This window comes from Lampetra fluviatilis, chromosome 20 (assembly GCF_964198595.1).
Source record: "Lampetra fluviatilis chromosome 20, kcLamFluv1.1, whole genome shotgun sequence".
NCBI lineage: Eukaryota > Metazoa > Chordata > Hyperoartia > Petromyzontiformes > Petromyzontidae > Lampetra > Lampetra fluviatilis.
The window spans coordinates 10,323,906-10,349,710 of NC_136294.1; the positions used below are offsets into that span (position 1 = coordinate 10,323,906).

At 53.9% G+C, this 25,805-nt stretch overlaps 1 pseudogene across 1 annotated transcript; it reads right to left on the minus strand.

The window, feature by feature from the left end:
- Positions 1 to 367: 367 nt before the first annotated feature.
- On the minus strand, positions 368 to 24,485 carry LOC144937764 (acyl-CoA dehydrogenase family member 10-like; annotated as a pseudogene). Its single transcript, XR_013637774.1, has 15 exons — positions 24,296 to 24,485; positions 18,985 to 19,133; positions 17,750 to 17,941; positions 17,248 to 17,406; positions 16,660 to 16,807; positions 16,147 to 16,288; positions 15,421 to 15,489; positions 7,221 to 7,402; positions 6,267 to 6,417; positions 3,850 to 3,995; positions 3,039 to 3,212; positions 2,671 to 2,852; positions 2,045 to 2,299; positions 957 to 1,268; positions 368 to 701 (listed from the first exon to the last, which is right to left on the minus strand). The product of XR_013637774.1 is annotated as an acyl-CoA dehydrogenase family member 10-like (transcript).
- Between the last annotated feature and the right edge of the window lie 1,320 nt (positions 24,486 to 25,805).

Here is a 25,805-nt window from a genome sequence, read left to right on the forward strand (position 1 = left end):
ACGTGATGAAGTATGGCTAAATAACCCCCACGACTGACACAACGTGGGGCAGGTGGGCGAGGATCTACCAGTCGTTTAACTGACAACAGTGCTGCTCATGTAGACACGCGCTCCTGTATTGTTTAAGTTACGAGTCAGAGATCATGACTAATGCAGTTTGTTTTATTTGCTTATAATGGAGATCTGTTTCCGATTGAATGTTAAACGCATTTCATGTTGTTGGACTTGCATTGTAATAACGGTAATCGCATATGCAACTACACTTTATAACTTTTTTTTCCAACGGTTTTACTTAACTTGATTCCTCTGTTTGTCGTGGTCAAATCTTGTAATCAAAGTTTCGTCCACTTCCTGTTGTCCAATCAATTCCACATTGTGCACACGTACTCAGATCCAGTGACAATGCATGCCTGTATCAAAATGGGCATAAATTAATCAATAAAATCGCAACTTTAAAGCAATTGACATTTTGTATGGACGCCGTATTATTTATATATATTTGTGTAGGTCAAAAACGCCGCGGTCCCTAAGCTGTGGAATCGGCTCTAAAAAAAAGCAGGCGCCGCGTGTCTCCCTGGCACTCCACACACACGCGCGTGCGCTCGCTCAACAGACGTCCACCACTTGCGGCCAATCAGAACGTAGCTGTCGCCGGCCTCCACGATAGATGCCTTGATGTTGGTGGCATCAGAGGAGGCCACCTACAAAAAGGGAGAGTGATTGCGGGGGTGGGGGGGTGATGGGGTTAGGGTTCATGTGTGCTGCTGCTGCTGCCATGCGTGTGCACGGTGTTCTGTCCAATTGTGTCTCGTCTCTAGGTTGGCGCTTAGGGAGCTCTCTGATACTTGCGTGTGGCGCGATAGCAAGAAATACACCACAACGATGACGATGACCACGACGACGGAGGTATGGGGGGGATAGACGTGCCGCGTGCCGCAAGTGCGTGCGCCACATGCCTGAGGCTCCGTCATGGTGAAGCAGGATCAGATTTTGCGATCGAGCAGCGGCGCCAGCCAGCGTCGGTGCTGCTGGTCCGTGCCGTAGCGCACGAGCACCTCCATGTTCCCCATGTCCCCCATGTCCGGGGCGGAACAGTTGAATGCCTGCGTGGAGAATGACGGCAAGAAACGCAACGTCGCATTGACGATTTCGAACTTGGAACTCTGCACCACTGCCGTGCAGTGTTAGCTAGCTCGCTCGAAGATAGAGAGAGACAAGGGGTGGGAAGGCAGGAACAGGTTCCAGAGCCCGGCCCCACGTGCCTCCGTCTGAGCCGAGTGGGGGGTAGTTGCGGGCCGAGTCCAGTCTCTCATTTGATTCCAAACTGTGCAAAATTGGCACAGCTGGCAGACACTGAGACATCGCCCGTGCATGGCATGGAGAAGCATGGACAAACAATTGCCGTGACCCACGCGGTGGTAGTTGTGTCAGTGGCAGCAGCGGAGGTGGTGTTAGCGACATTGTTGGCATTGTTGTCGTGGAGATGGTGGTGGACGTGGTTGCAGTGAAGGCAGTGGTAGCAGCAGTGGTAGCGGTGGAAGCAGTGGCGGTAGTGGTAGCAGTGGTAGCGGTGGCAGCGGTTATCAGTAGAGGTGGTGGCAGAGCTGGGCAGTGGTGGTGTTATCATTTGTGGTGGTAGCGGCAGTGGTGGTGGTGGTATCGATGGTAGGGGTGGTAGCGGTGGCAGAAATGAGTGGTGGTGATGGTTACGGTGGTGAAGATAGTGGCAGTGGCAGTGACGGTGGAAGGGACAATTGTGATATCGGCAGTGGTAGTGGTATCAATCGTGGCGGTGGTGATAGTGGCGGTAATAATGGCAGTGGCAGCAATGGTAGTATCAGCAGTGGTGATGGTGACGTGGCGTTATCAGTGGTGACAGTGGTGATGGCCATGGTGACAGTGGTGGCGGCATCGTAGCAGTCTTACTGGTGGCGGCAGTATCAGTCGTGGCGGTGATGATGACAGTGGCATCGGCGGCGACGATGGTGATGCGGCGGTATCGGCCGAGGCGGTTGTGCTGGTGCGGTACGAGTCGGGTTCCAACCTTGAGTTGCTCCAGCAGTGGGTGCGGCTCCCAGCGCCGCAGCTCGGCCTCCGCGGGGATCACGCGCTCACCCACAAATGTTCGCATGGCGTCCACCGTCGCGCGGGCCGGCGGGGCCAGCTCCGCCTCCCGCACCAGCATTCCGCCACCTCTACCGCCGTCACCACGCCCGCTCGCCGCGGCTGGCTCGCCCGCGCTAGTAGCGAAGAAGCGGCGGTCGTGCTGCGGGCAGCTGGGTGCTTGCGCGCGGTGGACCTTTTTGGGGGGCAATCAACCACACAGGAGTGATCGATTTAGATCGGTACTTGAGCTCGAGATATAATTGGGGACCCATGTTTGAGAGAATCAGTTATTTGCAGTCTTCATATCTTAACGACGTATGATACCATTATATTTAGGCGAATGGAGCAAACTGAGAGCGAAAAGATGATAATGGAGCCAGCGGGACATATCAGGACGAAACGACAGATATGGAGCTAGATGGAAAAAATTACACGGAAAAAATGATCGATTTATTGAATGGAATCGTGATGACGATTTATCGGATCGCTGGAAAGGCGAATCGTTCGGCGTCTAATCCACAGCTACGCTGAACCAACACGCACAAAACAAGGAGGTTGACTCACAGCCGTGCTGCGGCAGCTGGTGCTGTAGGGCCGGCCGGATTGCCCTGCCGTGCCACCACCGAGTGGCTTGGGCTGCTCTTTGAAGATGCGGAATCCTTCCCGTGCAGCTAAACCCCAAGCCACGTCAGCCATCGACTCCACCAATTGGCCAGCCTCCTCTGCATGCGCCGAGCACGCCTGACCTGCGTCGCCGTTGTCGTCACACCGCCGTTACACACCGCCCTCGCACTGTCACTTTCACACCGCCACCGTCACACCGCCATTACACGAGGTATGAGCCCGTCTCGAAGGCGCATTTGGCCTACTCTTCCACGCCGGCCAGACGCCTACCAACAGGTGGTGGCAACGGCCGAGTGCGGGGAGCACACCTAAGAGCGCCCGCTTGTAGACGCCCTGCAGGATGGCGGCGACGCGGAAGAATGAGAAGGCCAAGTAGAAGTGCCAGTCTTTGACGAGTGGGCGGCCAGAGGCACCGCAGTATGCCTTCATCATCTCCTCGTCGCTCGGGATGCCCAGCGCCATGAGGTCGCGGTCCTTCAGCCCTGCGGAAGGCGGCGTCGGAGAGAGTTAAGGCACAGTAGCACGCGCACGCAGACGAGGAGGGGGGGTAGTGCGGGCGGCGATTTTACAGGCGTCACGCGGGAACATTCTCCTGAGGCCGGAGCACAAAAAAACGCGAGAAGACGAGGCGTTGGGTTGCCCGATGTGCCGGTCACGCCGAGCGTTCAAACGTGTCGTCTGCTTTAGTTGAATGAATCAAACTGATAGTCGGCAGTGATCGACTATTTCAAGATTCGGACAGCCCAGATCTATGCGTGTCTCTGTGTACGCATGTGCATTCGTGGGGAGCGCTCGTGCGGTGGTGAGCGCGCTGTGCTATGAACCGAGCCTGTGATTCGTGTGCGATTCCCCCTCGCAATCAATTAACAGAGGATAATATTGAACCCATCCTAGGATTTCGCTATGTTGACCCAGCCTTACATGAGTATCTAGTGTTGTGTGTCAACATCAGGAAAAGGTGGTCGGATGTGCCGTTTGCCACCCACCCCTCTCGCGTGCCGTACCATGCCGGCCTTCACACGTAGATGTCCGCTAACAGCACTAGCCCCATCAATCTGTTGAAGACTTATACAAGGGGTATCTTTGCACATGCGTGTGCGTGTCATTGTGTGCGCAGACCAGGCAGCATGGGAAAATGTTGAGGCAGATGGTGAGCCAGGCAGCTGTGGGAGAGATCGGAGAGCGGGTCGCCCAGCGTCGACATCTCCCAGTCGAGCACGGCTCGCACCTCCAGCCGCTCCGCATCGAATACCAGGTTGTCCAGCCTGGCAAATCGTCATTCGTGCGTGTATGTGCGTGCGCGAAAGTTCAGTCCCTGGAGAATCTCCCAGCAATATGCGGGGCGAAACGTCGGACGTCACGGTCAACATACCACTGGCAACCATCGTTTTCCCCGTCTGTGCTGCCACCGAAACTCATAATCGACAAACAAAATCGATGTTTATTCGGCTTTTGTCATTCGTGCAAATTGAATTTCACAACCGTTGGGGAACCACAAATGAAGGTGGAAGGCTGCCATGCGGTGAGCCAGCCCAAATAATTGCTCCGCAGTTCCCTCTGTATCAATTGCCTTTTCAGACAGTTAAGTGTTTATACGTGTAGCAGGAAACCACAGAACCAGGAGAAAACCCACACATGCGAGGGGGGCAACACTGTGCCATACAGAAGGGACAGATGATAGCAGGCCACACTTTGCTGTACTGCATTCTGCTGGTGAGCCAGAGTATTGCACCTCGATGCAAGCGGGAAGAGGGTCAACATTGTCATTTGTGCGGTGATCCACCAACCGTCGCTGCCCATACAGTGCTGGATTAGAGGCATGCACCACCACGGGCCATGCGTTCATCCCAACCCCACTTGACTGCTGCAAAGTTAACCGCCTCGCCTGGTATGCATGAGGTCGTGGGTTCGATCCCGACCCTGATGCCTGCTGTATATTTGTAGTTTGCATGTTCTCCCTGTGATTGTGTAGTGTCGTAGATGGGCCATACTTACCGGCAGTGGTAGATTAGGTCCATCTGCAAGGGTACCCCGTACCGATAGGGACGGGGCTGCCGCACCAGCCCAAGAGGGTAGGGACTGCTAGGGGCTCCGGACCCCAGACAGCTAATCCCCTCGGCGCCACCAACGGGGGGGGGGGGGCTGCAGGGGATCTATGATCCTACGAAACGTCGATGGGGACCCCAGACAACTAATCCCCTGGGCGCCACCAATGGGGGGGCTGTGGGGGATCTATGATCCCACACAACGCCACCCCTCGATGGGCAAATGGGCATAAAAGGGGACCTCCTCAGCCGATCGGGACCAGTCGCAGCTGAAGACCCAAGACCAGCCAGCTTAGGACCCTGGACCCCATCACCCCGCTTGTCCTTGTGTAATAAAGCTCGTTGAGGCAACTTCTGGATTTCGTCTTTTATTCAACTTATCTTACAGTTTACTCCACGGTGCTGATAGGCTGCTGATAGGCAGCGTGAGAGGGACAGATATAGAGAGAGAGACGCACTGCCACGTGGAAACTCGGAGCCCCGCTCCCGCGTGGCCTCCCCCCTCTGTTCATTCCCGTTCTGACCCCGTGTCGTTCTTCTCCACCTCTATTTAATACCCGGGTCACGTGGTACGTTTCCGCCAATCCTCGTTAGCCTGCATGGAATCTTCCAGGCTCCCTCATCAGCTCCCGGGACCACGCCCCTGACTCATCTCCCCATTTGCTGTGGCCAAAGCCAGCAGAACCAATCCTTATAGCTGTCACCTTTCCATCACGTCAGGGCCATGCCCCCAGGCTTCCCCCCATTGGCTGTAAACCAGGACCGGCAGAGCCAATCACCATGACGAGTTGTGATACGTCAGTAAGCCGGATATATCCTCATATTACACTTGTAACGGCCGGGATGCTGTGCGGGCCAGTGGTGGGACTCTGGGACTCCCGGTTCTACGCTCTTGAAAAGGGCGAGGTCCAAGGAAGCCAGAGGCTAGACCCGCACCTTGGCTAGGTCGGGTCAGGTAGCCTCCCCTAGGGTAATTGTAGCCAGAGGACCCGAGAGCGTAGCCAGTGTCAGGCACGCTAGAAGTAGGCTGTGTCCCTAGGCTGTCACAGTGTATCAGGACTGTTGGAGTGGTGTATTGTAATAAAGAAGTTGCATCTACAAAGTGTCTCTGGAACCCAATACAGTTGCATTGATTTTTATCCGTGATCTCTGGTTTTTCCCTGCACATTTAGAAACATGCGTTTAGAGTATTCGGCTTCTATATATTTCCACATGATAAGCCATCATTGTTGAGCTATCACTTGTGGCCGGATCATTTCTGAAAAAGAGCTGTATAGCTCAGTGGACATTATCTGGAAAAAATCCCTCATCCCACTGCAGATCACAATGGAGAAGAAAGTGTTTGGCACAGTGGATGTTTTGTAACGATAAACAACAAAAGCATCAAGTTGCATCCAAGAGCATAAGCCGCCCCACCAAAAGTGGGGAGCACGTGTAGAGAGAGCTCGCTTTGATCCCCCTAACCACCCGCCACCCCACCGCGGGGCTCACCTGAAGTCACCGTTCACCACGCGGTTGGCCTCCTCTCGGGGCAGGTGAGCCGGCAGCCACTCCATGAGCAGCTCCATGGAGGGCAGGTATTTGGTCTCGCTCGCTCGGTACTCCTTTGTCCACTTCTGCACGTGCCGCCTCATGTATCCTCCTGCCAGAGATGCGTTTTTGTTTGCCGGTTGGCTACTTATTCATAATAGAGGTGGTCGGGTTCGATCGCGTAAATATAAATGTGCTGTTAAACCCGCCACCACCCGACACAGCCAATTAGTAAGTTAATACGTAGGCTTGTACGGTTTGTCACGTAAACAAAACATGCCAATTTGAGTTCAGCACACCGGTGTGTTGGAGAGTAAACCCACAACATTTACCATTCGAGTACGATGTTTCGCCAGTTTCACAACTCTGGCTATCACCTGATGAGGCTGGTTGTAATTACCGGCGAAACGTCATACTCTTCCTCCTCATCTGTGGATAATATTGATTGCAAAAGCCTACAACGTGTTAAACTGGCTACTTATTGTAGTACGTGTAAGGCCTGTTTTTTTCTCGAATCTCACTGTTGGACGAGAGCGTCAGTGATTGCGTGAATAAATGTGACGGCACTTATGCACGCAGGAAAGGCCTCACTGAGCCTCGAAAACTCGCGGGGTGGGTGGGGGGGCCCGGCTATACATTGGGCAGGCCACGCCTTGACAACAAATAATGAGAGACGCGACGAAAAATAACCGCGGCGTGAAGATATATGGCAGCAACGAGACAAAATCACAGAGCTCGGAGAAGAACAACCGAGCAAGGGAAGCAACGTGATACGATGACCGAGGCCTTTGCCCATCAAATGGGATGTTACAGGCTGACAAACAATAACAACAACGACATCCATACATTGGGATGTCCGGCCAAACTCACCAGGGACGACTTGCAATGGGAGGAGTGGCAACGCGGGGAACCTACCGGTTTTGCCGAAGTCGGTGAGCCCCACGGAGCTGGGATCCACCTGGTGGATTTGGCTGAGCACGGAGGTGACCCCGGAATACACCTTGTGGCGCTGCTCTGGAGAGAGATCCGGTAACGACAGGTCTTTGAAGATGCGCCCCTCGGCGTACTCCATCAGGAAGAAGGGTGTCCCCAGCACGCTGCGAGAACAGGGCAGCAACGGCGGATGGCAACGTTCGTCGACGACGTTCGGACAGCAACAGACCGAGCCCGATATCCATGTGTTGGCTTCGGAGAAGCCATTCGATGGCATCTAGTGAAGCAAATGAAACTAAAACCATTTTCTATTTCACCAGGTAAGTCCCACTGAGCTGTACAGCTCTTTTCTCAGAAGCGACCTGGCCACAAATGATAGCCCAACGAAGTGGCTTATCACGTGGACATTTATAGCAGCCCAATACTTTACACGCATGTTCATTCTACATGTGGAGGGAAAAGCTGGAGGACTCGGAGAAAAATCCACGCGACCACTGGAAGATCATGCAAACTCCAAATATAAAGGTGTCAGGGTTGGGATGGAACCCACGACATCCTGCAAAACAAGGTGAGAGAGTTAACATCTCACCACCGCGGCGCTCCATTCGTCACCGTGACCAGATTGCGTGTGCACATTCCTGCAAACGCACATGGGGGCAACGACCTGTGATAGGGCTCCAATTGCTAGGCCACCACTCCCCAGACAACAACAGTCGCCGATCGCTAGCCAACACCGGTGACGATTATCTGAACTGATCCTGGGTCTGGCCTCGGTCGACTCAGCCTCAAATGAGGACCTGGTGCAGTGCGTAAAGATTGGCAATGGGGAGACAAAGGTGGCCAGGTGGGGTGCTGGCCACCCACCCCCTTGTGTGCCATGCCGACCTTCATAGGCGCTGCTCGCTAACAACACTTGCCCCAACAGTCTGTGACAGCCTATACGGGCGGATCTTTGTCTTTGTGTAACATTCTCGAAGGAGACGGAGACTTCTTAGAGGCCACACGCTTTTATTCAATAACAGCTAGACATCTTGACACACTGGGGAATGGCCCCTTTTTACCGCAACCTAGGGAGGTACAGCCTCCGGGCTATTCTAACCCCGCTCCCTACTTAAGCCCTCGGGCTCCTCAGCCTAGGGAAGGCTAACCCACCACCGGCACCCCACTCAGTCCCGGCCCGTCGACGGGCATCGGCGGCTTGGGGTCCAGGGTCTTCAGCGGCTTCTTGCTTCAGCTTGGGATGAGATGGACTCCCTCCCGCTCTCCGGGAGCCGTCTTATCTATCCCCTCTCTGAGGGGCGGGGGTTCTGGGGGCCCCAGCTCTCGCCAGCCCCCTCCCCTCAGAGCGGTTCCAACCGCCTCTTGCCCGACCGGTTCGGACCGGTTCAGACCGGTACCTACCCCTCCCCTAGGTTGTGGCGCATGTGTCAATCCTGACCATCACATCACCCCCCCCCCCCCTGTACAGCACGCAGCCGTCCCGGCTGCAACACAATTCACAAACCCAACACTAATTTAAGGAACAGGAACTCGGAAGCGCGAAGAAAAAAAAACAATGCATGAGCCTCAACGCAACAGTAACAACCCAACAACAACAATAACAACAACCCACAATAATTTACCCCAACCCGCCTGTACATATGAACACTGTGGACCCACCACACCAAGGAACCGGGTCAACCGCACGCCCACACCCCCCACCGAATGCCAGGGCCCAGGAAGGAGGGGCGGTGTGTATGCGTCGGATCAGGTCTCAAGAGAACCTGGGACCCTTCGAACGAGTCCGTGTGGCGGGTCCATCGTAAGAGTTCAGCGTTCCCTGCGGAGGGTCGGGAGGGGCCAGACGATGGGCGTCCGGCACGTCCCGAGAGGCCGGGGACAAAGCCCGTGAGCCGTCTTCCTGCAGGCCAGGCGGTCGGGCAGCTCCCCGATCCTCCGGTGAGGCCACCCTTGGTGGACTCACACCTGCAACATCCGAAAGAGTGGCAGGGGGGTGCGGAGCAACACCAGGATCACGAGAACCCTCCCCCGGCATGCCGGACACATCACGCAACCGGCCCCTGCGAGATGAAGATGTGTGAGTGCGCGGTGCGACATAGGGTTTCAGGCACGAAGGGTGAACGTACCACGAGCGCCGTCCGCACGCGACCCTAACACACTGGTCCCGAACGACCCGAACAATGTCGACCGGACCTCGCCAGGGCCTGAGCAAATTGGATGACGTCGACAGCGGCACCTGAGGGCAGTGCAGCCACGCCTTATCCCCTACGGCCCATTTGTATACTGAAACCCGGCGATCATACAGACGCTCATTCGCCCGTTGCCTCGCCCCGGAATTTTCCTGCGCAGCCACCCGCGCCTCGACCAACTTCCGAATATTGAATTTAACGTGGTCGGACAGTTTCGAGCGCGACGCAGCAGCCTTGACCTGCAATTGCACCTCCATGGGGGGTCAACATCCCTGCCATACATTAAGTAGAAGTGCAAATCGCCCGTGGCCGCATGAGGTGCCAACCGATATGCGGCCAGAACTCCAGGTATACGCAGGTCCCAATCCAACTGTGCCTCATCCACCTGATGGCACAACATTGAAGTAATAGTACGGTGCAGACGCTCGACCATACCATCGGTCTGCGGGTGGTAGGGAGCAGTCCGCACCTTCTGCGTACCCAGAAGGTCACAGACCTCCCGCAGAAGGTTAGATGAAAAGTTTTTTCCCTGGTCGGTCAGCAGGCGTTCCGGGGCGCCCTTATCCAGGACGTAGCCCTGGAGAAACGCCTCCGCAATGGCTGCCGCCAACTGGTTGGGGACAGGCCAGGCCATAGGCCAACGGGTGAAATAATTAACCCCAACCAGCAGGTACTTATTACCCCGAGCGGTGACAGGAAAAGGACCCATAATGTCAAGTGCCACCAGCTCGTTGACCCGGGACACCCGAATCGACTGAAGGGGCGGGCAGGCCGCCCTAGCCGGGTTTTTCCGCCGCGCACACTGCGTACAACTATTTAACAGGTCGGCGACATCGCGCGCCATTCCAGGCCAAAAAAATCCAATTGCAGTGTGGCGAGCGTTTTGTGAATGCCCAAATGCAGGATGCGTTCCTGCGCCGCCCACACGGCTCTGCCCCGCAGTGCGGTGGGGATGACGATTTTATAACGCCGCGAGCTGGCGTCCCATGACATGAGGAGACCATCACGCAACACGACAGTTCCAATACCCTGTTGGCACTTTCCCGCACGCTCAGCACGACGGCGTAACCTAAGGAGGGAACCGTCCTCCATCTGAAACCGTCCCCATTCATCCAGGGGCAGGTCGAGCAGCGAGTCGCGAGCGACCAACTTCTGCGAGTCAACAAAGGGGACAGACTCCTCGTCGACCACCCCTGCCGCCGCTGCAATGGGAGAAGCCGGTGTAGGCACCGTGGCTGACTTGCATCTCCCAGAGCCCATAAAACACGCACAACCATCCCCCGGAGGAAGGCGCGACAGGCCATCCGCGTTTGAATGTTGCGTACCCTTCCGGTATGTTACCGTGAACGTGTAGTCCTGTAGGACCTCGAGCCATCGTGACAACTGGCTGGATGGCTGGTCTATTTTTAGTGCATACTGCAGTGCCGCATGATTGGAATGAACCGTAAAATGCCTGCCGTACAGGTACGGACGATATTGTTGTATAAACACGACAATAGCGAGCAGTTCACGGCGAGTAACGCAATAACGTTGTTCTGCCGGAGACAGCACTCTACTGCCGTAGGCAACGACGCGTTCGACCCCGTCCACGACCTGCGAGAGCTCTGCGCCAATGCCGGTATTGCTGGCATCGGTGTCCAGGATGAAGGGCAATGTGAAATCGGGGTAGCACAAGGGAGGGGCCCTGACGAGGGCATCGCAAAGCGCCTTGAACGCCCTGTCCTCTGCATCCCCCCAATGGAACTTAGCCCCCTTAGCCGTCAAAGCATGAAGTGGTTTCGCGATCGTCGCAAACCCCTCAACAAACCGGCGGTAGTAGGACGCGAAGCCTATAAAGCTGCAGACTTCCCCTACAGACGTGGGCGTGGCCCACGTCCTTACACAATCAGTTTTGGCGTGGTCGGTGGCTATACCCGTACAACTGACAACGTGGCCGAGGTACCGCACCGATTCCCGCAATAGGAAACACTTCTGGGGCTTGAATTTAAGGTTAGCGGTCCGCATGCTAACAAACACAGCCCTCAATCTCTCCAAATGTTCATCAAACGTGCGGCTGAAAATAATTACGTCATCCAAATAGATGAGACATGAGTCCCACTGCAGCCCAGCGAGGACCAGCTCCATCAATCTCTGGAACGTCGCTGGAGCTGAGTGCAATCCCATGGGTAACCGATTAAATTGATAAAGGCCCTGTGGCGTACAGAACGCGGTCTTCGGTTTAGATGCCTCATCCAAGGGCAGTTGCCAAAATCCAGATAAAAGGTCCCAGTGGAAAAGTACCGCGCCCCCGCCAAGGCATCGAGTGACTCGTCCATGCGAGGAAGCGGATACGCGTCCGCCAACGAAACTTTTTTAAGTTTTCGAAAATCCACACAAAATCTCAAACTGCCATCATGCTTCTTCACGAGCACAATGGGTGCACCCCATGGGCTGTTGGAGGGAGCCACAATGTCCGCGGCAAGCATGTCGTTCACTGCCAACCGGACATGTTCTTTCTCTGCCGGGCTCAACCGAAACGGATTTTGCCGAATGGGAGCAGAATCGCCCGTATCATTGTGGTGTTTCAATAGATTAGTGCACCCGACATCAAATTTGTGCTTACTAAAAACATCGGGGAATTCACGGAGTAACATGCGCAGTTTCAATCGCTGGGACTCGGAAAGATTTTCAGCCCCTGAACAGAGAGAATCCATCCAGCCATCATCGGTCTCCGACTGCGCCTCGGACCCAGGCGTATCATTCACTTGAGCCACGACGGAGTCCGTGTGGAGTGGCAATGACGCATGGGCAATCACAGCCCCTTGGTGCATGACCTTCGTCCGCAACCCTGCATTCAACACCTGAATGAAGGGCTGCCCCTCAGTAGGCACAAGCGTTTGTGCTCCCACCAGCTCCAACTCCCGTACGGCCGTGTTGGAAGGAGCCAGTAAAATACCCGACATAGTGTCTGCTCCAAGCGGTTTCCGTAACCGAAGCGGAATTAACATTTGCGTACCCGGCAGAATTCGCACGGTTTGGGATGCCATAGCCGGAACAGTCGCGCAAGCCATGCGTAGCCGGGTGGTTGAGGGCAGGAACGTCATCCGGCGGCCCGAAGGGAGCTCAATGCAGCCTTTGTCGATTAAAATTTTGATGGGCATTTTTCCCAGGAAGTCCGTACTGAGCAAACAGGGAACGGCAAGGGTCTCAGAAACCAAAATGGGACCCGTTAATTTAATATCGCCAATACAAATTTGTGCCGTTATTTGTCCAATAATTCCCAAGGAACCCCCATTCGCCGCAAAGCAAGGAACGGAAACTGGGGCGAGCGCCCGACACATCTGGGGCAGCACATTGTATATGAGGTCCGAAATTATAGAAGCCGAAGCACCCGTATTGACCAATAATCGAAATTCAACACCCTCAATGGCCCCAATAATAACCGACGAGCCTGTAGCTGCGGCGACAACCCTGTGGGCCAACTCCGACCACTGAACTGGTCGGAGTGGCCGCCGAACGTCAACCCCCTCCCGGCTCTGACCGCTCGACGCAACGCGATTTAGTGGTGCGTGAACCCGCGGTGTATGAGATGCGGGCAGGGACCGTATGCGTGAGGTGTCGCGACATGCCTGCGGATCTTGTGGAGCGGCAGGCGAGCGGGCGGATGATGGCGGGTGACCTGGAGCACGGCGTCGAGGAGCTGGGCAGCCCGATGCCAGGTGGCCCTGCTGGCCGCAATTGTAGCACGTAACGCGGGCCCATGCCTGCGGGGATCTGTGCCTTCGCCGGGGTTCACCTTGGCGAGGCCGGTCGGCCGCTCTCCAGCTAGCGGCCCGCTGCGATGCGAAGGCCTGGTTATCCAGGACCTCGTCTTCCCGCGCAGCGACACGCGTGGCACACGCCGCGACCTGCCCGTCCCGCTGGAGGAGCAGCTCCGTGTGTAGATAATGGGCGGCGCCCAGTGAGGAGAGATTCACCTCGTCCTTGACGTGAATGGCGATCCGCAACTCTCGAGCCAGCAACAACAGCTTCTCGAGCACAATGGAGTCAAGGCCCACGTCGTCCACCCGAGGGTAGGCCACTTGAGCCAGCGCCATCAGAGCACTCTGGTAGGTGAGGGGTGTCTCGTCCGCGTCCCTCCTCCGACTTGCGAAGCGATGCCTAGTTTCTGATGGAGGCCCGTACACCAAGGCCATCCGATCGAGGGCATCTTGTAATGTGGAGCGAGCCTTCCGCGGGATGAGGAGGAACGTGGCCAGAGCGACGTCGTCCAGCGCGGAAGGCAAGGCTCGGAGAGCGATGTCCGCCGTCCACCCCGCCGTCTCAGCGTTAGCCACAAAACGTCGGGCAAAAGCTGCCCAATCCCCACCCTTGGCCGCAAAGACTTGCAAAGAGCGCTGTTGCAGTCCAGGGAGGTAGTCTCCCCCCGAGGCGAGCTGCGGGCCAAGCGTGGAATTTGTTGCGCCGTCCGATGACAAGATGTCCGCCAGAAGCGGCAGTCGCATCTCTAAAGACGCGGCAGCCTCTGGTAGGAGCCCTCCAAGGCCGGAAGTGACGCGCGCCCCCTGGGCCACGTGACTTCCGTGGCAGTTGACGTCATTTCCTACGAAAGTGGCGAAACCCCCGGCGGAAGTGACGTCGCTCCCGGCAGCAGCACCCCCGGCGGAAGTGACGTCTCCTCGGCCGGAGATGACGTCAAAATTTAGCGTGGGAATTCCTCGATTTTCGGGGGGAACGGCTCCCACCCTCTGGCCTGGTCCTCCGCTCGCAGCCCCCGCTCCCCCCAGCGTGAGCTCGTCGAGGATGGAGGCAGCGGCATGCAGGAGATCGGCCAGCCGAGCGTGGGCCGACTGGATCGCCCATCTCGACGATGGCGGACTCCCGGAGGGCCCAGGAGAACGCGAGCCCGCCGCCACGGACCCGTCCCCCAGAAATGGCGCTCCCGCCTCCGGCTCAGCGTCGCCATCGACCTCCTTGTCCGGGGCCCTGGTGAGCGCCTTCTGTCTGGTCTCCATATCGGCGAAGTTCTTGGCCGCTTCTGACACCAGTTGTAACGTTCTCGAAGGAGACGGAGACTTCTTAGAGGCCACACGCTTTTATTCAATAACAGCTAGACATCTTGACACACTGGGGAATGGCCCCTTTACCACAACCTAGGGAGGTACAGCCTCCGGGCTATTCTAACCCCGCTCCCTACTTAAGCCCTCGGGCTCCTCAGCCTAGGGAAGGCTAACCCACCACCGGCACCCCACTCAGTCCCGGCCCGTCGACGGGCATCGGCGGCTTGGGGTCCAGGGTCTTCGGCGGCTTCTTGCTTCAGCTTGGGATGAGATGGACTCCCTCCCGCTCTCCGGGAGCCGTCTTATCTACCGCAGGGGTTCTGGGGCCCCCAGCTCTCGCCAGCCCCCTCCCCTCAGAGTAGTTCCAACCGCCTCTTGCCCGACCGGTTCGGACCGGTTCAGACCGGTACCTACCCCTCCCCTAGGTTGTGGCGCATGTGTCAATCCTGACCACCACATTTGTGTAGACCAACGCGTGAGTGGCAGTGTTTCTTTCCCACGTTGGTTGCTCTTGCGTCTTTGTGCCTGAAGGACAATGATTGCCTGTCGAGACTCGAGTTGTCTGCAAAGTTGTCTTCAATTTTCGTACGTTGAGCAATGTTTGTGTCTCCAACTGAGACGCGCCGCATCCAACCATCTGAGCGCCGGCAAGGCGCCTCTATGGTGCTATCCTCACAGCTTGATTTGTAACAGTTCACATCTCCTCGCAACCCGATGACGTGTCACAATCAGGCACCGTGTCACAATCAGGCACCGTGATCCGAATGAAGATTCTGTCATTTGTCGTCTTGTGCATGCCGCGTCCCAATGTGCAACGTACCAATGTGCCTGCAGCAAATTTTCCATTGGTGCACGCTACCCGCCTTGCAGGTTAAGTGTGTGCGGGAGAGTAAAGTATGGTGTGTGTGTATGTTTTCGCATACGAAGGTGTTGGCGCGTGGGATCTTGACTCACCTGGAGTCCTCGCACAGGGAGAGAACTTGTGGTACGGGGACTCCTGCCGCTCCCAGAGCCTTCATCACCCTGCACGGAGCACAGACGCACACAACAGAGACAAAATATCCCCAGTGTAGCCTACACAGACGATTGCAGCAAGTGCTGATAAAGGTACTCGGGGTGATGGCAGTGTGGCCCGCATCATGCCGGGCTGCCTTTGTCGCCCCAGCGCTGATGTTTACATACCCCACACAAAGGAACTCATTTAAAGCAGTCAACCTACGGGAGGGACCAAGACAAGTCCATATATCACTCGACATTGATGTTAGTCGTGGGGCGGTAATTGAACTCGGGTTAATACAATCACGATGCCACCACTCCATGCCTTTAAAGAATGTACCAAGAAATAACTGAAATGCATCCATCCCCCACACCTCCATCAGCTGACCAACTCCGAAACAATTATCCACCGAGCAAGTGCAACATAAATGCATTCATGCGGCATTATTACCATTATTAATGTGAATACAGGGACCAGGACAGCAGCCACTTCATTTAGCTACCATCACATGTAGTGGCTGGGTCGCTTCTCAAAAAGAGCTAATTAGCTCAGTGGGACTTACCTGGTAAAATAAAAATTGCTTAGTTTAGCAGCAGTAGTTTGCATTTTTTCGCGACGTGAATAATAACTTTTCTCGGATCGTTCCAGAATCCGGACCTCCACGTGGCACCAATTAGCTGCACCTGTACTCCCTCTCCACGGCGTGTGCCAATGGCAGCAGCTTTCCCGGCGGCTTCTTGCGCAGGACGAGCTTGCGGTCGCCGCACTCCACGTAGTATGTTGGGTTGGACTGGCCGTGCCGGAACTGACGCACGAGTAGGGTGTCTGTTGAGGTGCAACACACACCATCAACTCGACACACACCATAGACTCAACGCTGCACCACAGATTCAGCACTGCCCATACACTTAAAACTGCCCATAGACTCAGTAACAACATGACGTGGATGTAGCGTCTCAAGCCGCCGCTGTGCAGAAAGAGCGCGACGCACGCACGCACGCACGGGGGAAAACCACTGGAAATATGGAGATATTGGACATGTAACAGATTATTTTAACAAAGGAACAGCCAACCTTGTAAAAACCCCAAACATGAGCTTTGTGCACGAGGACGCGTTGCGACCTGCTTGAACATTACCGAGCGTCGGACGTGCCAATAAACATAATTTGTATACGGTATTATTATTTCCCGCTCACCTGCGTGTAGCCCCAGTGCCGTGTGCAGGTAGGTAGCCAGCGCCCGCTCGTCAATCTCCAGGCCGGCGCGCACGGCGCCGGTGTCATGGGACAGCGAGAAGCCCAGCAGGGACTCCAACTTTGCCAGTGCCACCTTGAGGTCCCCCACCTGCAAGGGAGACAAAATCCTCCCAATGGGTATCATTCGGAGAGTGCACGTGTTCTCATCAGATCTAAACTAAACCATCGGAACAATTTATATTTTACCAGGTAAGGCCCACTGAGACATATAACTCTTTTTCACCCCATTCAGTGACGTGCCCCACCCCAGGCCGACTTGCTTTTCTCAGCGGTCAAAGTCTCCAAACCTGTGCCTTTGTTCCCCGAACGCACATTGCTCCTCCTTCCGTGTCTCAATGTTACACACGACGTGTGTTCTACCACGCCTCGTTTGCCGCGCTTATCAGGCATTGCCCTTCCGATGCTGGCCGTGACACGGCACAACCCGAGGCCACCATCGGAGAGCCGCACAGCACGACCAGGAACGCCTATGCGTCGTCACCGTCGTCGTTCTTGGCGCGTGGAGTGGCCGTGCGTGGAGGATCGCACCTTGATGGTGCGAAGGCCCAGGGCCCGAGCCGGTGCCAGGTTTTCTCCGAGGTCGTCGAGAAAGACGGCGGCGCTTGGAGGAACCCCGAGCTCCTCCAGGCAGAGCGAGTAGATCCTGGGGTCCGGCTTCTTCATCCCGACAACGCACGACTCCACCACCTACCCCACGATGAGACCAAATGCCAAGTGGCCACATGTTAAATTGTCACACTGCTGTTGAAAATAATCTACGCCTTGGGATCCTGCTGGCTGCTGGCTGGGCTCCTGTCCAGGTCGTTCAACAGAAAAGCGCTCTGGAGCGCTCTGCCCATTGAACGCACCCCTCTTTACTGTCGCATCTGCACAATCTCGTTTGTTTTGATTACGAGCATAAAGTAAAACAAATCCATGCATTTTTGCATTCGCGTCAAACATAAGCCAGCAGGGCAGACGACTTTAGGAGGAGCCAAGCGAACACATCTGCAATAACCGGCAGCGGCATGTTGGGAGGGGCCGCGCTGACCACGTCGAAGAGGGCGCGGTCCAGCGGCAGGAAAGTGGCGCCGCCGCGGACGTAGAAGTTGTTTGTGAGCAGCGCCGTCTTGACGCCGCGCTCGCGCACTCCCCTCAGCGCCGCGAGCGCGCCGGGCACCGGCGTGGAGAGCTGCCCCACCAGGTGTGCCACAAAGCCGCCCACACTCACCGCACGCCCCGCCTGCTCCCCCACAGTTAACACACAAACGACAGCGGCTTTCAATTCATCGGCGTCGGCCGCGGTCAAATCCACCTCAGGCCAGGCGAGGGGGGAAAGAGGCAGCCACGCCATCAGCCGGCCCCAACGATTTTCCAAGCTCTGCCACCCTCCAGGTACTCAGGCATTTATTCGCTAGTTAATGAGTTTTTACACGCGGGCGGAAACAGCAGCACATGGAAAAGGCGCCACGCGTGCGAAGGGGAAACACTCTGGTCCCATACGGACGGAAGAGGTGGAGTCCACATTTATGCTCTACTGCATTCTACTGGTGAGCCAGGGGTAGGACACATCCTCGACGCCCACGGGAAGGGAGTATCACAACATTTGTACGATCCACCAACCCTCAGTGCCTGGATTACAGGCCACGTGCATAGCCACCACAACCCTATGGCTGTGTTGGTTATGCAAATGTGTTGTTATTGTGTCGGTGTGTTTGTAACCACTACTTTTATCGTGTTATTATCATTTGGGGTTACGTTACCACTGTCACAGCCTTACAGCTGCTGTTGTTGTGCATATGCATCCTGTGTTCTAGATACACTGCTGGATGAGGACCTACCACCACCGCCCAGACCAAAAATCCTTATTTAGATTGGTTTTGTATTATCCGTGTTTTCATTTTGTCTGCTCCACTCTTGCCCCCCATCACTCCGGCTAATCAAGAATTGCCCGCCGGCTGGCTCAGTGGTACGGCGAGCCGCTCGCAATCGAAAGGAGTGCAAATAAAAATCCTGCTTGGGGGTTGATTCGGGCTCTCATCCATGCTGCTGGGGTTGATTGAAATGAGCACCACAGCGTGGGCAAGTTAACGGCGGTTGTCCTTTAGGGGAAGACTCGCCTCCCGTCATAGGGATGGGGAGTTTCCACCGCTCGCTCAGGAGCTGCAGAGAGGAACTGAGCACAACCTTGGTGCTCATTTCGAGCAGCAAATCACGTGACTTTGAATCGCAGGTTGACTGTACGACCGGCGTCCGTGGACGGCGATTGCGCTCGGCGCTACGTACGATTCTGGAGCAGTCGGCGCCGAAGAGCTCGTCAAATCTCTCGGGCGACATCTCCCCACGCTGGTAGCGGCACCACACGTTCGCCTCCCCGCCGTCACGCAGCATGTGCAGCACCATGCCACCCGGCAGCCCAGATGCCGCCTCCCACTCTACGCACCACACGCACCTCCGATTAGCACGGCTGGCTACGTACGCTTCGAAAGAAGTTCAACACACGTATATGCACACGCATGCACCACGACAGCAGTGATAGTAACAACGGCCGCTGTTGACCACTAAGTGGTTGTGACGTCACCACCTGGAGCTTATGCCATGCTAGGTTCACTTTTTTGCCGTCACGTGAAGTGTTGAAGGCTCGCTGCTGACAGGAGGTCACGGGACAGAGCCAGGTGCCATGTGTTGATGGACGGAGATAACTGATAGATGCAACACTTGTGCTCCCTATTGCGCCAACTTGCTGCATTTTAGCCGCCCGGTGCTCAGCTCATTGTTCCGAGCGTCACTCCTCTGCCCTCCTGTGTTGCTAGAGGGCAACTACCTACAACTGCCCAGTAGCGTCCTTCAAAAGCCTCTTCAATAGAGGCCGATCTTGACACTGTTGGTACCAGTCATCTGCAAGGTCCATGCCGTGCCCATTTAGCCCCCTCTATCGGGCTAAACAGAAGCTGCTTGGACATGCGGTGGCTGGGCATGCAGACTACATGACTCAGCCAATGTACCCTCATCTGCCGGAGAAGCTCATTGATGGGACTACCCCCTACTATTTCAAAGATCTGCGAGCTCCTCACACAAATCAAGCATGGTTAAAACCAGGATGGATCGTAGGCAGACCAGCCGGAGACACACACACAACATACACGACCCCTGTGTAGCATTACGGATTGATGGGGCAAACGCTGCTAGTGGGCACCTATTAAAGGCTGTCACGGCGCACGAGGGGGGGGGGGGGGGGGAGTGTGGCGAGCACCACAGTCTGGCTGCGTTTGTCTCCCCAATGCGGCAGGTGTTTTGCTCCACGGCAGGAGTGTGGGTGTGTGTACACAGGAATTTCCTGTTTTGAGGTTGAGTTTGGTCACGTGACCAGGAAGTTACGATTTGACAGTCTTTCAGCCATGAGGCTGGCGTCCGCCCTTACACAGAGTTCAAAATGGTGGCACACATCGCGTCCCAGTGAAGACAGCTGTAACTGTACATTGTGGGACTTTAAGAAGCATTGCCTGTAAGTGCGTTCATGTTCTTATAATACTGGGAATGCTATTATAATGTTAGAATGACCGGTATAATGCTGTAAATGCCTTTATAATGCTGTTAAATTGTTATGATAAATACGAGGCCTAGTTAACAACGAAGCCTGCAACATGCCTTATTGTGAATGTTACTTGTAATTGAATAAGTCGAATCACACTTGTACCTAAGTAACTATATTGCGATCTTGAGAACAAGGATGACGAAATGTCTCATCCACAGTTCAGTGTTATATGTAGTGCTGTACATTTGGGGTGCAGTGTGATGATTATATGATGTGCCTTTATTTAACACAGCAGCTTATTCCCTTGTATAGCTGTTAAGTACTAATGTAGGTGCCTGGTCCATCCAATATCGTTGAGTTTCAGGTTATCTAAAACAATGTTATGATGTTGTAGTGTTCATTCATTGTATTGATATTTCCAAGTATTAACAGATGCTGTATCTGTGCTGTGTTTTTCCATCAGTTTTACCTCATTCTATTCATTAAATACGTTTGGAGTTGGATGTTCACCCTGGCTCTGAAGGTTTATTGGATGCAAGGTTATCTACTCGGATAGCGGTGCAATGCAGCGCACAGCGAGGCCGAGATAGAGACCCAGGCCCAGTTCAGATATTCGTTACTGATGTTGGCCGTGATTGGGAATCAAACTCAAGTTGCTGGGTTCAGAGCGCGGTGCGCTAACCAGTAGGCGACCATCCCCACGACGTTTGGTGGTTATACGATGTCAAAACTTTCTGACAGCATGTGTGTCTTGCCTCACGGCAGATGTGGAGCGTACGTTCACAGAAAGTTCCCGTTTTTTAATGCTAATTTTGGTCACGTGACCAGGAAGTTACGATTTTAGATTTCCACTGTACCACGCGGGAGTCGGCCATTACATAGATAAGTCAAGATGGCGGCACGCATCGCATCTCAGTGAGACCACAGCCACACTTGTCCATTGTGGGAGCTTAAGAAGCATTGTCTGTAAGTTTGTTTATATTCCTATAATATTGGCAATGCTGTTGTAATGTTGGAATGACCGTTATAGTGATGTAAATGCCTTTATTGTGCCGTTAAGTTGTTGTAGTAAATACGAGGCCTAGTTAGTAACGAAGCCTGCGACTTTCCTTATTGTGGATGTTACTTATGATTTAGTAGGTCAAGTCAGACTTGTGCCTATGTTGTGATCCTGAGAGTAAAGATGACGAAGTATCTCATCCACAGTTTAGTGTTATGTGTAATGCTGTACATTTGGAGTGCAGTGGGATGAATACACGATGTGCCTGTATGCAATGCACCGGCTTGTGCTTTTGTCTAGTTGTTCAGTGGTAATGTAGGGGCCTGGTCCGTCCAGGATCTATTGTTATCTAAGACAATGTTCTGATGCTGTGGTGTTCATTGTGTTGGTGTTTCCGGATTATAACAGATGCTGTATCTGTGTTTTCTCACCAGTTTTACCTTGTTACAATCAATAAATGACTATTGGAGTTGGACGTTCATCCTGGCTCCGAGGGTTTATTGAACGCAAGATTATCTACTCGACTAGCGGTGCAACGCAGCGCACAGCGAGGCCGAGATAGTAAAAAGACAGTCTTCTTGAAGCTCCCAACCGGTGCTGCAGCCAGCCCTGCAGCGAGTAAAAAGACACTCTTCTTGGAGCTCTCAAGCAGTCAGCCTGCAGCAAGCAACCAGCTCTCAAGCAGTCAGCCTGCAGCAAGCAAAGGAGCTCTCAAGCAGTCAGCCTGCAGCAAGCAGCCAGCTCTCAAGCAGTCAGCCTGCAGCAAGCAACCAGCTCTCAAGCAGTCAGCCTGCAGCAAGCAAGGAACTCTGCAACGAGTCTACATTAAAATTGTGCTGCAAGCATCGCAGCATGGAAAGCCACAGTTCAGCAGGGAGAGATACTGAAGAAGGTGATTTAAGCAATCCAGGACCTCCCATCCTGCCTCAAGAGGACCAAGGGAGTTCAAGGCCCCAAAGAGAGGTCAGGTTGACACAACGGGCCTTGGAAAGCTATGAGGCTGAGAAACAGGACCTTGATGCCAGGATACAACGGGCATGGAACCGGGTTGAAGCAGATTTATCTGAAGCTTCAAATGCCTCAGACACAGTGGCCTCAATTCAGCGGGCCATCCAGCGAGTGAATGTGAGCAGCTCAAGCTACAAGCTCCTGGCAAATAAATACATCTCCCTCCTGATGAAGGTGAAAACAGATGAGGGCATTGAGGGAGTGTGCAGACAAGAGCACTTCCTCGAACTGCTCGATGATAATGTGCAGGCAGTGATACAAGATGCAATGGACCGTGTGGAGGGCTTAAGAGAGACACGATCTCAGCACTCTGTCTCATCCAGGTCCACCACAAGATCAAAGCCTCAGCACACTCACATATATCATCTACTGGTATGGCAGCAGCTCAGGCACGCGCCGCAGCAGAAGCAGCAAACGCCCGTATCGCCTACATGGCTGAAGAGGAAGCCATGCTAATTGAAAAGGCTCGCATACAAGAAGAAGCAAGCATAGCAACTGCTGCCGCACGGAGGAAAGCAGAGCTTCAAGAGCAAGAGAGTACATTAGTGGCTACTGCCACACGGAAGAAAATTGAGCTGGATGCTAAGTTAAGCACCCTACAACTCAAAAAGGAAGCAGCTGCTGCAAGGGCCCAGGCAGAGGTGCTCGAAGCAGCAGCCAACCTGGATAAGGAAGAGAATTGGAGTGAGTTTGGCACGCAGATACCTGTCAAGGACCGTGATCAACTCACCAGAAAAAATATTTTGGACTGGTCTGAACAATGCATCAATGCTCCTCCACAAAACCATACTGAACAAAGGGTGGACGTTCAGGCTTCGCCATCTCCACACCGAATGAACATGAATGCTGACTACGGGAATGGTGTAAATGCATTTCCTGCCCTGAGAGTTAGTCGCCGACTCAGCGTCGCGCACGTGGGGTCAGACGTGGATGCACCAAGTCAGACCTACATTCCAGACAGTCACATAAGGGGATCCAACCAACGTGATCGAAACCCTTTGGGCTCACAGTCCAATGCCATCGCAAATGACGGCATGCAAGGATCTATTGTTATCTAAGACAATGTTCTGATGCTTTGGTGTTCATTGTGTTGGTGTTTCCGGATTATAACAGATGCTGTATCTGTGTTTTCTCACCAGTTTTACCTTGTTACAATCAATAAATGACGATTGGAGTTGGACGTTCATCCTGGCTCCGAGGGTTTATTGAACACAAGGTTATCTACTCGACTAGCGGTGCAACGCAGCGCACAGCGACGCCGAGATAATGTGTATTATAAGCGTTATAGTTTGTGAAGATGCAACAATAACTAATGGTAGACTCGTGCCAAGCAAACTCCAAGCAAACTTCAGTTGAAGAACTTTTAAGCAATTCTTATTCACATTGGAAGTACATCAAAGAAACAAAAACAACACGACAAAAATGTGAAATACAATTACTAAGTTATGGTAAACCGACATTGTGATGATCATCACATCGTGACATTGAATATTGTATCATGTAAAACGATATCACAGCAAGCCCACCTTGCACTGCACATGGAGAGCTTCCTTTGGCTAGACTTAAGCTGGGCATCGGAATTGTCGAGGTAGGACATGATGCAAGATGCTTCGAGTTTCGGAGGCATTCAACCCTTTCCTGTTCCAATGACGTATGTGTAAGTACGTGTACATCACCAGTTTTTATTCCGGTTCCGTTCGGAACTTTATCGGTACCAAGGCTCCCACAAGGCCATTCAGGAGGACATGTGGTACAGTTTGGCGCCAGCCATCATTGAGTGTGGCCGTGTCGCTACAGTTCTCTGTGGTGAGTACAATGTCTTTAAAAACAACGGTGCTATGCCTCTCTAAATTAAATTCACGCTGAACCGCTTGCGCGTTCTGAAATTCGGCGGTGAGCGGGACGACCCACCCTGCAACTTGCAGTCATCTCGGAACGCGAAAGGGTTAAGTGCCCCATAAATACCAGCGACCCTTGTTTTGCCGGGCCCCTCGGCCAGGATGAGGTTCCTCACCGCGCCTTCTGTAATGACGCGACGCTGCGCAGGCGTGCACCTTGTATGGGCGGGTACGGCGACGGCAGGATCACTCCTCCCATGTCGAAAATGACGGCTCTCACGTTGCTGGCGCCGTGGCTCCATCGCGGCCTCTCGAGTCGCATGGCGCACGGTGGCAACGGCGGCAATTGCAGCAGCGAGCGCAGGCGGGGACTCCGCCAGAGGCTCAGAGAGTTCCAGCCGAACATCCTGATCGGTGGGGGTGGAGGCAACAAGGAGCCCAATTGGTCCCCCGCTTGACATAAGCGGTCCCCAATTTACAAAGTGGATTTGTGTATGTGTACATGTACGGTACGGTCTGTTTGTCAAGCCACTGCTGGATGACGTTCACTACATGCGGGTCGTTAGGGAGGGGGGGGATGTTATTTGACCGGCGTGTTTCATGGTCGGCCGGTACAGTTTGGTGAATGCGGGGGAGGCATAAACGCCGGAGTAGAGGGCAACAGACGTCTCTGCACTGGCCCCCTTCTGACAAACGTAGCCCTGCAGCAGACTGCAACACCTGTTTTACGAGTGGCTATTACCCATTCAAGCATTGTCCAGGCTCACTCCTGCTGAGCTTACGAGATCAGGGGCATTCTGGATCATTCGGCCACATAGGCTGTGGAGTTATATCACGCCTAAACGCAGCATTTCAACATGCGATACAGTGGGCATATTTATTGTATATATAGGGTGCTTAAAAAAATGTTAACACTTCTCAGAATTTGCAACAATACCACAAGAAATGTGCCTCCAGGCTCTGGAGACAACCTGGAGAAGACTCCCAGGCATGTGTTGACAATGATGGCGAACAAGTCGAGACTCTCACTTTTTGAAGCTATTAACATACATTTGTTATCATGTTACAGTGTATTATCCGTTCTTTTTCCATTAAAAATAATAGTCGCATGTAAGTGTTTACATTTTTTGCAGCACCCTGTATATAGGGAAACAGTCATACAAATAAAGACATCTCGTATTAATCAACTCCCCAAGCTCTGCGGTCCTCTATATACCAAGGTGTTATCTGTCAATTAATGAGTGCTTACATGTGGGAGGAAATCGGAACACTTGGAGAAAACCCCACGCGTGCGTGGGAGCAAAACTCTACCCCATACGGAAGGGACGTGGAGACGTGGGCTTTGCACAGAACGATTTCGGATGCAGAGATCTATTCGTCAGTCGATTTGTTCCTGTTCTGCCTCACGGCAGGTGTGGGTGTGTGTGTACACAGCAATTTCCTGTTTTGATGTTGAATTTTGTCACGTGACTAGGAAGTTACGATTTAGGATTCTCTCAGCCACGCGGCAGGGTGTCAGCCATTACACAGAGTACAAAATGGTGGCACAAATATCTCTCAGTGAAGACAGGTGCATCTGCTCATTGTGGGACTTTAAGAAGCATTGTCTGTAAATTCGTTTATGTTCTTATATTGGGAATTCTGTTACAATGTTAGAATGGCCGTTATAATGCTTTATATGCCTTTATAATGCTGTTAAATTATTATGAAAATGAGGCCTAGTTAA